The sequence below is a fragment of the Equus caballus genome, chromosome 30 (genome assembly GCF_041296265.1).
Source record: "Equus caballus isolate H_3958 breed thoroughbred chromosome 30, TB-T2T, whole genome shotgun sequence".
NCBI lineage: Eukaryota > Metazoa > Chordata > Mammalia > Perissodactyla > Equidae > Equus > Equus caballus.
The window spans coordinates 7,649,063-7,661,739 of NC_091713.1; the positions used below are offsets into that span (position 1 = coordinate 7,649,063).

The following is a 12,677-nucleotide window of genomic DNA, read 5'->3' on the forward strand; positions in this document are numbered from 1 at the left end:
TCTAGAGGAGGGAACGAAGTTCTCTCCTACCCCATTCTAGCTCCTCCAAGGCCGTCTGCAGCCTCTCCATCCTCCGTGGTCTTGTTTCTGTAGTTCTCTGATGGTCTGGCATTAGGATTATTGGCTGAAGTTCAGTTTTTCCAATCCTTTGTTGTAGTTTGGAGTGGAGAGAGTCCCAGGTCAGCTCACCCCGCCATTTCGCTCTGCCCCTCTCCCTGTCTTCTCTTTTCTTGATCATTTCCTTCCTTCTGCTTGCTTTTAGTTTTTTTGCTCTTCTTTTATATCTTCTTAAGGTGAACAATTAGGTATTTATTTAAAATGATTTTTTCTAATATAGGTGTTACAGCTATAAATTTTCCTCTGCATCCTCGTTTACTTGTTATCAGTTGTGGGATGTTGTTTTTGTTTCATTCATTCCGATTATTTTTAGTTTCCATCGTGATTTCTTCTTTGACATATGGGCGGTTTAGAAGCAGGTAGTTTAATTTCCAAACTTTGAGATTTTCCCACATTTCTTTCTGTTGATTTTTAATTCAATTATATTGTGATAGGAGAACTTGACATTATTTCGGTTCTTTTAAATATATTGAGTGATTTATAGCCTAGCATATGGTCTGTGCCTCTATTCTATACGTGACACCATTCCAATTGGCAGATAAGATTGTTCATATTCATTTTTTAATCTAGTTTTTCTCTCCATTATTGGGAATACAGTGTGACAGTTAAAAAATTATTGACTCAGCTATAAGTTCATTCATTCTGGCTGCTCTGTAAATACACTTTTGCTCTTTAATCACACACCCATCCTTGGGTTATTTTGTGGTGGAGTATCTCCTTGGCTCCTGCATCACTCAGAGCTTCTCCAGTGCCTGGTGCCAGCAGCTCACACTAATCAGCAGCTTCCATGTGTGTCTCCCATTGAGCAGTTTTGCAGTTAAGTATCTCTGGTGAGATGTCCCGTGGACAGCTTTACGCAGCACCCTAGGGGGTGGGCTTCTTGAAGATCCATTCTCACAGCCTATTGCACTGTCCTTTCAGTAAGTGAATGCCTCGCCCTCTCCCACAAGGTCTGCATCTCAGTCCTGTCAAGTGGATCTCCCATGGGCCCTCAATCTCAGCCCTGTTTAGTGTTCCTTATATGTCTAGTCTTATATTCTGTAGCGTTCTGTTTACTTACTTGCTAATCTCTCATTATTCTAATTTGCTTATGTAAGTATTAATTAATAGTCATTTATATTAACAGTTTCCTGTTCAAATTACTGTGAGGTTTCTCTTTCTTCATTGGACCCAGCCTGAGAATGGCATATTAAAGACCCCAGCCATTGTTGACAATTTGTTTATATCTTCTTTAATTCTGTCAGACTTTCTTCATGTATTTTGTTGCTCAGTTGTCAAATATGTTTATGTTTATAATTGTTAAATATTTATGTAAGTTGCCCTTTTCCTCCTTATAAAATATTCCTTTTTGTCTCTAGTGACGTTTTTGACATCAAAGAGTATTTTGCCTGATATTGATATAGCCACTTCAGCTATTTTGTTACTATTTGCATGGTGTAATTTACTATGATTTTACTTTGAACCTGTTTGTCTATTTGAATCTAAAGTGTGTCTCTTGTAAACAGCATACAGTTGTATATTGTTGTGTTTCGAGATTGACAATCTTTGTTTTTTTTTCCCTGAACATAATTGGCCCTGAGCTAACATCTGTTGGCAGTCTTCCTCTTTTTGCCTGAGGAAGATTGTTGCTGAGCTAACATCTGTGCCAATCTTGCTCTGCTTTAGTGGGATGTGGCTGCAGTGTGGCCTGATGAGGGCTGATAGGTCCCACCTGAGATCAGAACCTGCAAACCCTGGGTGACGGAAGCAGAGCACATGAACTTAGCCACTATGCCAAAGAGCTGGCCCCAACCATCTCAGCTTTCAATTGGAGTCCTTCATACATTTCAAATTTAATTCAATTATCAATATTGTTTACTTTATAACTCCCATTTTGCTGTTTCCTATGTTTTATGTGCTTTTGTGCCTTTTTTACTGCTTTTTTATATTAAATATATTTTTTCCAGAGGAACATTTTACTGGTTCTCTTAATATCCTGAATTATTTTCTTAGTAGTTATTCAGGGGAAGACAATATACATCTTAACATAATACTCTTAAGATTAATATTAATTAACTTCCAGTAAGGTTTAGAAACTGTTTCAATATAGCTCCATTCCTCCCTGCCTTTGTCCCATTTTCATATATATATTACATCTTTATATAGGTCCAACAATACAGTTTTATCGTTTTGTGCAATCATCTTTACAATCAGTTAAAAGAAAGAGAAAAATGCATTTTCAATGTTATCTGGCCTCCATTGTTTCTGAAGAGAAGTCAGCTTCAGTTGCTTGTGGTTCCCTTGTACATAATGAGTCCTCTTTCTCTTGCTTCTTGCAAGATTTTCTACTTGTCTTTGGCCTTCAGTAGCTTGACTATGATGTGTTAATATGTGAATTTCCTTTTGTTTATACTGCTTGAAGTTTGTTGACCTTCTTGCATTTCTAGATTGGTTTTTCCTCATTTGGGGAAATGTTGGGCCATTATTTCTTCAAAGAACTTTTCTGCCCTTTTCTCTGCTCTCCTTCAAAGTAACTATTATACTCCTGGAACTTGAGTCATGTGTATTCTTGCTATGCTTGACTGTTTTCCCAGCAGGTTGTGACATTCTGTTAATTTTTATTCCTTTTATCTTTGTTTCTTCAGACTGGAAATCTCCATTGACCTATCAGCCGGGTCACAAAATCTTCCTTCTGACGACTCAATTTGCTGTTGAGCTTGTCTTTGGAACTTTTCATTTCAGATATTCAACACTTTATGTCTTGAATTTCTGTTATGTTCTTTTTAAAAAGTAATCTCTCTTTATTGATTCTCTATTTGATGAGCCATTGTAGACATTATTTTCGTTTGTCAAATATGGTTTCATTTAGATCTTTGAATATATTTATAATAGCTCTTTTTAAGTATTTTTTTCCTGAGTCCAATATCTTCACCTCCCCCAGAAACAGTTTCTGTTGACTTTTCCCCATGTATGGTTCACACTTTCCCATTTCTTTGCAGGTCTCATTTTTTATTGTTGACAACTGGACATTTTAGATAATATTGCACCAACTCTGGATTTAGATCTCCTACTTCTCCCAGAATTGATATTGTTGCTTTTGTGTACCGACTTGACTAATTATGTAATCTGTCTCCTTTGCAACATGGAGAGGCTGATGTCTCTGACCAGTTTATTATTATTTTTTTAATTCTTTTTTTCTCTTCTAAGCCTGGCTTCATAGAGTCACTTCTGGGTCACCATAGCTTAGTGGTCAGCTGATGAATGGCCAGATGTTGCCATTCTACCCCTTGACAATGGATCTGAGTGTTGGTTGGGAAACACATTAAAATTCCCAGCTTTTAGCAGACAAAGAGAAACACCATATGATTTCACTCATAAATGGAAGATAAACTAACAGACAAAGAGAACAATTTGGTGTTACCAGAGGCAAAGGGTGTTGGGGGGAAGGCACAAGGGGTGAAGGGGCACATTAATATAGTGACAGACATATAATAATGTACAACTGACATTTCACAATGATATAAATTATTATGACCTCAAGAAAATAAAAAAAATAAATCCTTGACTTTTTACTTTCTGCAGGGCCTTCTCCTGTCACCTCTTTGCATACTCAAGACCTCATATTCAGCCAGAGATGAACAGATGGCTAGGGTTCTCACAACTTTATGCATACACCCAACCTTCCAGACCGCCACGAATATGTCAAATCTTATTAAGAGCTTCTCTGGCTTTCTCATTTCCAGAATTGTCTTGATTAACCTCTGGTTAGTCTCATGATACTGCACCCTCAGACCATCTGTGTTAGCTATCCATCCCCAATTGTTTGCACTGAGGTTCATATTCCTTTTGCACAGCACCTCCAGGCATGGGGTTTTTCCATACTCCATTCTAACTCATGGCAGTCTCCTAGAGCTCAAAGGTGCTGGTTTTCATACCTTGTTCAGCTCTGGTAAAACAAAGCCAGAGGGAGATGGGAGCATCCCTAGGCTAAAACTCTGGACACTCTCATCGTCCCTTCCTAGAGTTCAGTAGTTTTGCTTGAATAAATGCTTCTTGATTCATTTATGTGTTTGCTCAATTTTCATAGTGTGAAAGTAATTGTTTTAATAATTTTATGCAGTTTCATCATTGCTTTTTGGGGAAAATTGCCAAGTTACTCATTACACCATTCTGAGGGTCCCACTCAGTTATCTTTTTACTAATTTAAAAAATAAGAAAAAAATATACTTACACACATTTTTATCATGTTGAGAACATTTTATGAGAGTCCAGAATGGGTAAGCTGGGTGTCCAGGAATTCCTCTGCTCAGAGACTCCAGCAAGTCTTCCCAGTGGCTCATCTGAGGGCACAAATGGTTTCACAGACCGGGGCAAAAAATGACACTATTTTAAAACAAAATTTCAGATCAATCCTTGATTTTGATACCTTTTCATTTGAAAACCGAATTTTCTCCCCTTCACAAATTATCACAATGAATAATACCACTTATTAGTCATTCATTTTTTCCCTTAACCTCTTTCTTTAATACCTATTGTGATGTAACATGGAAGACATAAATTCAAAAGGGGATCCAGTACTCGATTACCGGAATGTGTGAAACGGTTTTAACATATTATACTGTAGTGATTGATTTTATTGAGAATTATTTTAGTAGCTAGATGGGGAAGAAGCCAATGTTCCTTTTGAGAAATATTCTAAAGAAAAACTAATTTGGTTGAAAAAGTTCTAAATAAAGAATTTGTATGTTGATTGTCCATAGGTCTACAATAAAAAATGTGTAATTACTTATGATTTGGTAACAGTGAAGAAAAGTGAAGTTGTTTACATTTGTATTGCCAAAGTTAAATGCAAATAGACAATATTAACTTTGGTTAAAAAAAAAAACCTCCTAAAACACAGATAGCAATGCTAAGAACACAATAAATTAGCAAGTGAAAGGGATTTAAGAAGAACTGAGTTAGAGACTGAATGATGTTCACTCTCAAGAAGTCCACCCATTTTATTGAGCAAAAATGTCCTCGCCCTCTGTAATGGGTTGAATTGTGTCCCCCCTCCCCCCATAAAGGATATGTTGCCCTGCTAACTCCTAGCTCCTCAGAGTGGGACCTTATTTGGAGACATGGTCTTTGCAGAGGTTCAGTTTAAATGAGGTCACAAGAGTGGGCCCGAATCCAATATGACTGGTGTCCTTATAAGAAGGGGAAATTTGGATGTGTATGCACATAAGGAGAGTGCCAGGTGAAGATGTAGGCAAAGATCAAGGGGGTGTATCTACAAGCCCAGGAACACCAAAGATTGCCAGCAAACCACCAGAAACTAGGAGAAAGACCTGGAACAGGTTCTCACTCACAGCGTCAGAAGGAACCAAATCTGCTTAAACCATGATCTTGGACTTCCAGCCTCTAGTGCTGTAAGAGAATAAATCTGTGTTGTTGAAGCCACCCAGTTTGCGGTGCTTTGTTATGGCAGCCTGAACAAGCTAATACACGCTCATTCTCTCACTCATACAGTGGGGGTTAAAAATAAAAAACAACCCCAGCAGAGTAAACAGCAGCAGCAGCAGCCTCCTGAAGGTTTACAGCATAGAGAGACGGTGGAAGAATGAGTGCCTAGGCTCTCTTCAGCTGGAAACAACCCCATTCTTCTTCAGAGAGCTGCTCCTACCACTGATCAAGAGCCACAGCCCTGTGGTTTCAGTAAAAGCTGCCAATCACTTTCCCTCTCATCTCCAGGTGACAGATGATCTGCATCTTGCTTTGCCATCCAATTGGAGCTTGGAAAAGGGATTGAGTTCCTCCCTAGAGGAGACATCAGAGTCTAGAGCTGTTGGCTGCCGTGTCTTCCTTACTGTGAAGGAAGCTGATCTGTCGTGTGAAGGAACAGAGTCAACATACAGAAGGAAGTGGACTTGAGTGGGAGACAAGGAGAGAAGCTGATGGTGTGTGAGAACCTGGTCTCAGCCATCCTCAAAGCTCAGCTGCACACAACCTTTCCAGCTGTGTCCTGTCCTGCTTGTGGTTTGTTCATATGAGCACTTGCATTCCTCTAAGCTAGTTTAGTTGTGTTTCTGTTCTTGCAAGTAAACAACTCCACGTTAATATACCACTGGAAAATTAAGTGGATTTTAGTATTCCTATATGCCAAAAGTGTGGTTTGGGTGTCTTGAGCAGGTGCCTAAATTGATATCACAGATTTAAAAAGGGTTTGAAAACCATAAGCGTTATCATCTTAAAGTTGTACTCAATGCATGTTTTCATTAGATCAAATTATATAGTGTTGGAATTCAGAGTTACTGTTGCATGGGGAGTCAGGTATTAGTAATTCTGATGACATAACTTTATCTCTCTATATAAATTTTTTACAAGTTATTTCTTTAAATCTTGCCCTGTGTCTTTCTAACAAGTCGCACTGACATTGAATCAGAAGGAATATTGAGTTGCAATTTTAAATATCACTCTTCAGCCAGGGACTCACTGAACTGAGACAGACGGTATCTGGGCATTATAAATTCACCTCTAGACTCTTCCAACAGGGCTTGTTTTTCTGCCACAAGCTTGTACCTCCTCCAATTAAACCTGCTACTGCCACAACATTAATCTTTTTAAACCTCATTCAATCATCTATGTGTTCATTCATTTGCTCAGTAATTCACATGTCAAGTTTTTATTGTGTGCCTATGTGTGACCATTACTCTGATTGGTGTTGGGAATGTTTAGATTCAAGGAATATAGCACCAGCCCTCAGGAGTTTCCAGTCAGCACACAGTTCATGCCAATTCTTGACTTGAAAATGGTCCATACTTCCAATGGCTCATAGGATAGTGTCAGAATGCCTTGGCTGACCAAAGTGTCCCTTAGCTGGAGTTGAAAGTGCAGCTAACTCAAAAACTGAGAAGTCAGCTGGTGACCAGGAAGATAATCTGAAGCATTCAGATAAGTTGCCAAAACTCATGGAGGTATCAGGAACTAGAGCACGAAACTTCATCACAGCCAAATGTTGGCCAGGGAAAGTATGTAGCTGTTAACCCCTCCTGTGTGAATCAGCCCATGCAGCTGAGCCCTGGCTTATAATACAGGCTTAAATGTGGACTTCTGGGTTGACTTCAGACAGGAAGGTTGAAAATAGAATCGTTTGCCACCCTTGGAAAGTGAAAAAAAAAAAAAGGCTTAATGACTTATTCTTTGCTTCATTAATTCATTCATAAAATCACCAAATATTATACTCCAGTCATGGTGCTGGGTTCATAGAGTCTAGGACAGTAGTGACCTTGGGAGTATGGAGCTTGCACCGTCTCTGGCAAGATGAGTGTTGAACCAACAGCTATAATCATGGTGAAGGATTACAAGAGCTCCTCCCCTCATCTCCCAGTCAAGAAATGGCGGCCCCATCTATGCCATTACTCAAATCAAAAATGGAGGCATTGCCCTTGACACCTCCTGTGATCAATATTAGCTATGTGCCCCAATACCCGGTTTCCCTCCACTGTTTTCCACAGAGAATAACTCTACTTTTCCCTCCCCTTGACCAAATGATCCTTGCCAATGAGCTGTGAGTAGAGGTGACAGGTGTCACCATTGTGTGGAAGCATTTACAAGTCAGTGCATGATTGTCTGTATTCTTTTAATCCTAATGCAGCAAGCAGCCACATTCCAAGTGCAGCGTCTCCATCAACCTGGGTCTTTGAGTGGGGACAATGTGGAACAAAGTCCCTACTGAATTTCCATGGACATGGAGCATGGAGGGGGAGTTAATCTAAGTTGTTCTAAGCCATTAAGATTTTGGTGCTGTGTGTCACACAGTATAGCCCGCTCATACTGAAGGATATACTTCACTATCTCTCAGCATCAAGCAATACATCAGCAGTTCCTGTTGACTAATTCAAGATAAGTCCTGCATCTATCCACTTCTCATCATCTCTTTACAGTCATCCCAGCCCAAGCCACAAGCCATCTTTTGCCTGGACCATTGCAATATCCCCTCTTTGGTCTCCTTGTTTCTACTTTTGGCCACTTAAATAGACATTAGAGTGATGCTTTTAAAACTCAACTCAAATCAAATCATGTCAGTCTTCATTCTGAAACCCTACAATAGCTTGCTGTTAAACCTAGCAGAAAATGTAAACTGCTGCCATGGGTACAAGACCCTACATGGTCTTCCTCCCGCCTGCCTGTCCTAACTCGTCTCTGGTCACATTGCCTTTGTTCATTACACTTCAAAAACGCCAGCCTTCATTTCCTTTCCCAAGGTTCCAAGATGTCCCCTCTGCCCGGAATGTTCTTGCTTTGACCTTCACTCACCTGGCTCCTTTGCTTCAATGTCACCTCTTCAGAGAGATCTTTCCTGACCAGAAAACCAAAGGAGCTTTCTAGTGCGTGTTATTTTCATTTTCCACATAACACTCATCACCACCTGATGCTTCTCTTGCTTACGTGTTTGGTTGTTTTCAGTCTATCCCCATGAGAAGGCCAGCTCTTTTAAAGCAGGGGCCTTGCCTTCCTTTTTTTGAATATCTCCCTAGAGCTTAAGGAGGTCTTTGGTCAAAATGCGTGGCCTGCCCCAATGAACGAGGGATCCGTGTGTGAGTGAATGAAGGAGCGTGTGCTAACAACTACAACAGGAGTGCTGGGCACAAAGGAGCTTGCTGCCGGGGAACAATCCGCCAGCAGGGACTTGTTGCCAACAGTGACTTCCACACCCATTTTTGTGCAAATCTTTCATCCTGTGCTAGTGAGCTGGTCTATAAAAATTAAAAAAACAGCACATAAGTGAAATCTCTCCTCTCTCTCTTAAGAGAACAAGAGGAAACAAGCTCCTAGTGCAGCACTTCGAATATAAAGTGGTGAAGGGTTTTAGGGCACCATAATAGAGTGTTATTCCTTTTGTGAAAATCCCATTCCTGGAGATCTTTAAAAATAGGATAATATAAAGATGTAGTTTAATTTTTACTCATTTCTGAAACCCCATGGTTATTTCAACAACAACAGCAATGAGGGATGTTGCACAGAGAGTTGCCGTAGACATCTCTCCATGATAGTGATCGCTTGGAAGCAGTGGAAAGCTCCACACTTAATAACTGTTTCAGTGTTTGCTTTTCTCTTTTATTTGAAGATGTACATAAATGATACTCAACAGAAATAGTGGGCTTAAAAGAGGGACCCGCCTGTCTTTTTGTTGTTGAGGCGTGTTTAGGTTTGTCTTACCTTCTTGGTAAGCATTGGATTATAATCCAGTTGTGGCTGGATGATTGTCTGTGCCTTTCCTTTGATCGCAGTTTTGCGGCAGGTAAGAATCCTGATGGGTTGAAAACGCAGGCAGTTTTTTGACACTGCAAAATGTCAAACCATAGAGAATGAAGCTCCTTTTGGCTAATTTAAAATAGTATTTCGCTTATTTTTTCCACTTCATGATCTTCCTTTTTTCTCTGAGACAATACCACTATTATTTCTTCTAATTCTAGTTCTTCTGGTTACAATGTCCCATTAGGTTTGGACTTAAAGGTTGTTCATATGGGGTGAGACATTCAAAACAGAAATGCTCCAGGAAAGATTCTGGTTCTCTTAACCTGACATATTCGGGAAGCCTGGTGACGTGTTTTATGGGGTATGTGGACATGGTGGGCTATCTGATACAGCACTGAAGCAGTCATAAAGTTTGTTTTAACAGACATTTAAACAAAGCCTGCTCATTCTTAAGTTTATTGAAATTGATCACTTGCTACCTGGACTGAAACCATAGAGGAATTTATTGGTCCCCAAGAGCATTGGCATTTGAGCGGCAAGCTGGGTAAACTGAGGCCTAGAAAGGATTCAACCCAGGGCAAATGGAAGTGGGGGAATTGGCTCTAGTTTATAGGTTTCCAGGACTCAGGTCACAGGCAATTTTCTGGCCCAGGGGTGCAGGGTTTTGTCTTATTTTCCTTTTTGGTTTTGTTTTTCAATATCAATTTAAGCTTGAATGGCTGATGTTTGCTGCTAAGATTTTAGGCAAAATGCCAAATATTTTCTTCACAAAGAATTGGCAAAAGCCAAAAGCCTGCTGATTTTGCTTTGGTGCTGTGTATAATTTTTTTTCATATATCTTCACAGCTCATCCTGCCTGATCTTTTTTGTCTTAAACCTTTATGATATATTTATAAAAATCTCATGCTTTTGTATAATTCTAAAAGAATTCCAGAAAGGAGGAAAAGATCCAGGATACTCTGGTAAAATTCAATGGAATTTAAATTCTAGGAAAGGATCTATACTCTGGGCCTCCTCCACCATCCCAGATTCTCAGCACAGCCCGATGCCTCCCTTCCTCTCCTACTCCAGCCGAGAGGGGTTCTCTGAGTAGTGGATATACTACCTTGAGTCAAAGATCCCCACAATTCCTTAAAATGATCTAAGAATTTCAAATAAACAAACTGAGACATACCACTGGAGAACAGTGAAAAGAAAATAGAACATCCCTTCAGTCAAAATACCCTGCATCTTCACATACAGCTTCATGACACATGACAGGTAGAAGATGACATTTCCTATAACTAGTCAAAAATAAAATCTATGTTGAGTGTGAATTGCCTTTAGAAAAAAAGACAAGAATATTCCCCCCGCCCTCCCCTCCCCGCCCCAATAATCCTGAATCTGTAGTAGGGTCTCTCAACCTGGAATCTTGCTCCAAAGTGGTGTTTGGGCGCTGGGAGGGGTGGGAAAGAAATGGTTCATTGTTTGTGGGAAGTTAATAAGGGAGAAAACACACTTGATTCCTACTGTGTGAAACAGCATTTAACACATTATGTCATTTTTTATACAGTAATTCTTTCCGATAGTTTTGGTAGGAAGTGAGAGTTCCAGTTTCGATAGGGTTGACGGCAGCAGTGGAGTTCCTTAACTTTTCATTTCTCTTTGGCTTTTGCACTCAACTTTTTGCTTTTCGATTTTGTCTCTTAGCTTCTCCTTGTGTCTGTCTGTCTGTCTGTCTCTCTCTCTCACACACACACACACACACACATTCAAAGTAACCTCATTTTTAGTTTTTTTTTTTTTTCTGTAGTGGTTGCCCCAAAAGAAATCCTCTCCAGTGGAGCTGGTGCCTGTCACCACAGCCCATCACTTGCCTGGTAATTAAACTCTGACTGGTTTATTGACTGACACCCAACAAATCCCAATCGAGTTTTTATTATATACATACTTCCTCGGACTAAATTCACTGAAACAACCCAGTCAGAGGCGGAGGCGAGGGGGAGAGGGAGGTCAGGGATGGTGGGGAGAAGGGTGAGCCGAACCGTATGAAAGTCTATGCCGAAACCAGCATTCATTGGCAAAAGGAGACATTTTGCAAAAGAAAGAAAGAAAAAAAAAGGAAAACTCAGTGCAACATCTTTTTCAAATCCAGAGTTCTGGGGAGAACAGGGGAAAAGCTGGTAAACATCATTACTTTGGCTTTAAGACTCATTTGAACCGCCTCACGTAAAAAAGCGCTCTGAAGGGGAAAACAAGACGTGCTCGCAGCTAACATTACAGTCAAGTTCCAATTTTACCTAAGGGAAAGCAGCTTTATTAAAAGTCATGACTGAAATTGCATGACAGGTGCCAATATTCTCCACCCTGACAGATGGGTCAGTTTGCAAATGCCATTTTCTTGTCAGCAGTCCCTCGATCGAGTTCCTCGCATCACCATTTGTCTCTCTTCCAGCGAGATCACACATGCCCGATGTTTGCCTCCAAGCTGCGCTGCGTGGTTTGCCATGTGGAATCCTCACAATGAGACTTATTAAAAGACAGTCCATTATTTTTATTTAGAGCATTTCCAAAACAAGCGGAGCGCGCTCAGAGATAATTTAAAAATCGTGTGGCAGGTCACCTCCAGGCCAGCGTGGCTCCATTTGAAATGCATAAGAAAGTAGCGTCACATCTCGATCCTTCCAGACACACACACACACGCATACACACGTACACACTTTCCAGTTCATAACGGGCGTGATTTGAGTGACATTTAACCCTTGACAAACAACCCCGGCTGTGCAAAGCACTATTTCGCTATAAACCACAGAGCATTTCGACAGGAAGGATTGACTATTCCTGCTCCCTTTTTTCTCTAAATCTTTCTTCCTTCTCTTCTTTATTTTTTGCTTCTTATTTCTTTGCATCCCTCTTCTATTTTGTTACAGGTGGGCTTTCTCACTGCAGCAATAGATATAAAATACTCCTGATTGGCTGTATTGATGGGGCATTTTCATCCTCCTGGTGGTTTCAAATACAAAGAAAAATGGTCTCTCTCCACCGTGCCTGGTTTGAACAGCAGGTAAACTCCAGCAGCCTCCTCTCCAGCCTCTGATGGAAAATTATTACAGATGAAATGATTCCGTCATGGAAATGGTAAGAGGAAAGTTTTGGCTTAAAGGATATTTGTGCTGACATGGAGGGGAGGCCGTGACACACAATGGATTCTGCCACCAGGACAGGTGTGACCCAAGCTGGCTTTGCTTTCCAGGCTGGGAAAGGGCAGAAGGCGGGGCAGCCTTTGCAGAGCTGAACAACACTGCCAATAGCAAAGATTAGAATTTACCGGCATGAAATTTGTTCTCAGGTGAACTGCTGGA

At 40.4% G+C, this 12,677-nt stretch overlaps 1 long non-coding RNA gene across 12 annotated transcripts in view; it reads left to right on the forward strand.

The window, feature by feature from the left end:
- Window positions 1-12,677, forward strand: part of LOC138921495 (uncharacterized) — a 40,840-nt gene that overhangs the window by 17,700 nt on the left and 10,463 nt on the right. For 10 of the 12 annotated variants that reach the window (XR_011434122.1, XR_011434128.1, XR_011434123.1 and 7 more), the window contains 2 exons: window positions 5,830-11,195; window positions 12,246-12,453. This is a non-coding gene — a long non-coding RNA (uncharacterized lncRNA). The remainder of the gene's footprint in view (window positions 1-5,829; window positions 11,196-12,245; window positions 12,454-12,677) is intronic. The other 2 variants (XR_011434129.1, XR_011434124.1) reach the window with 2 other exon arrangements.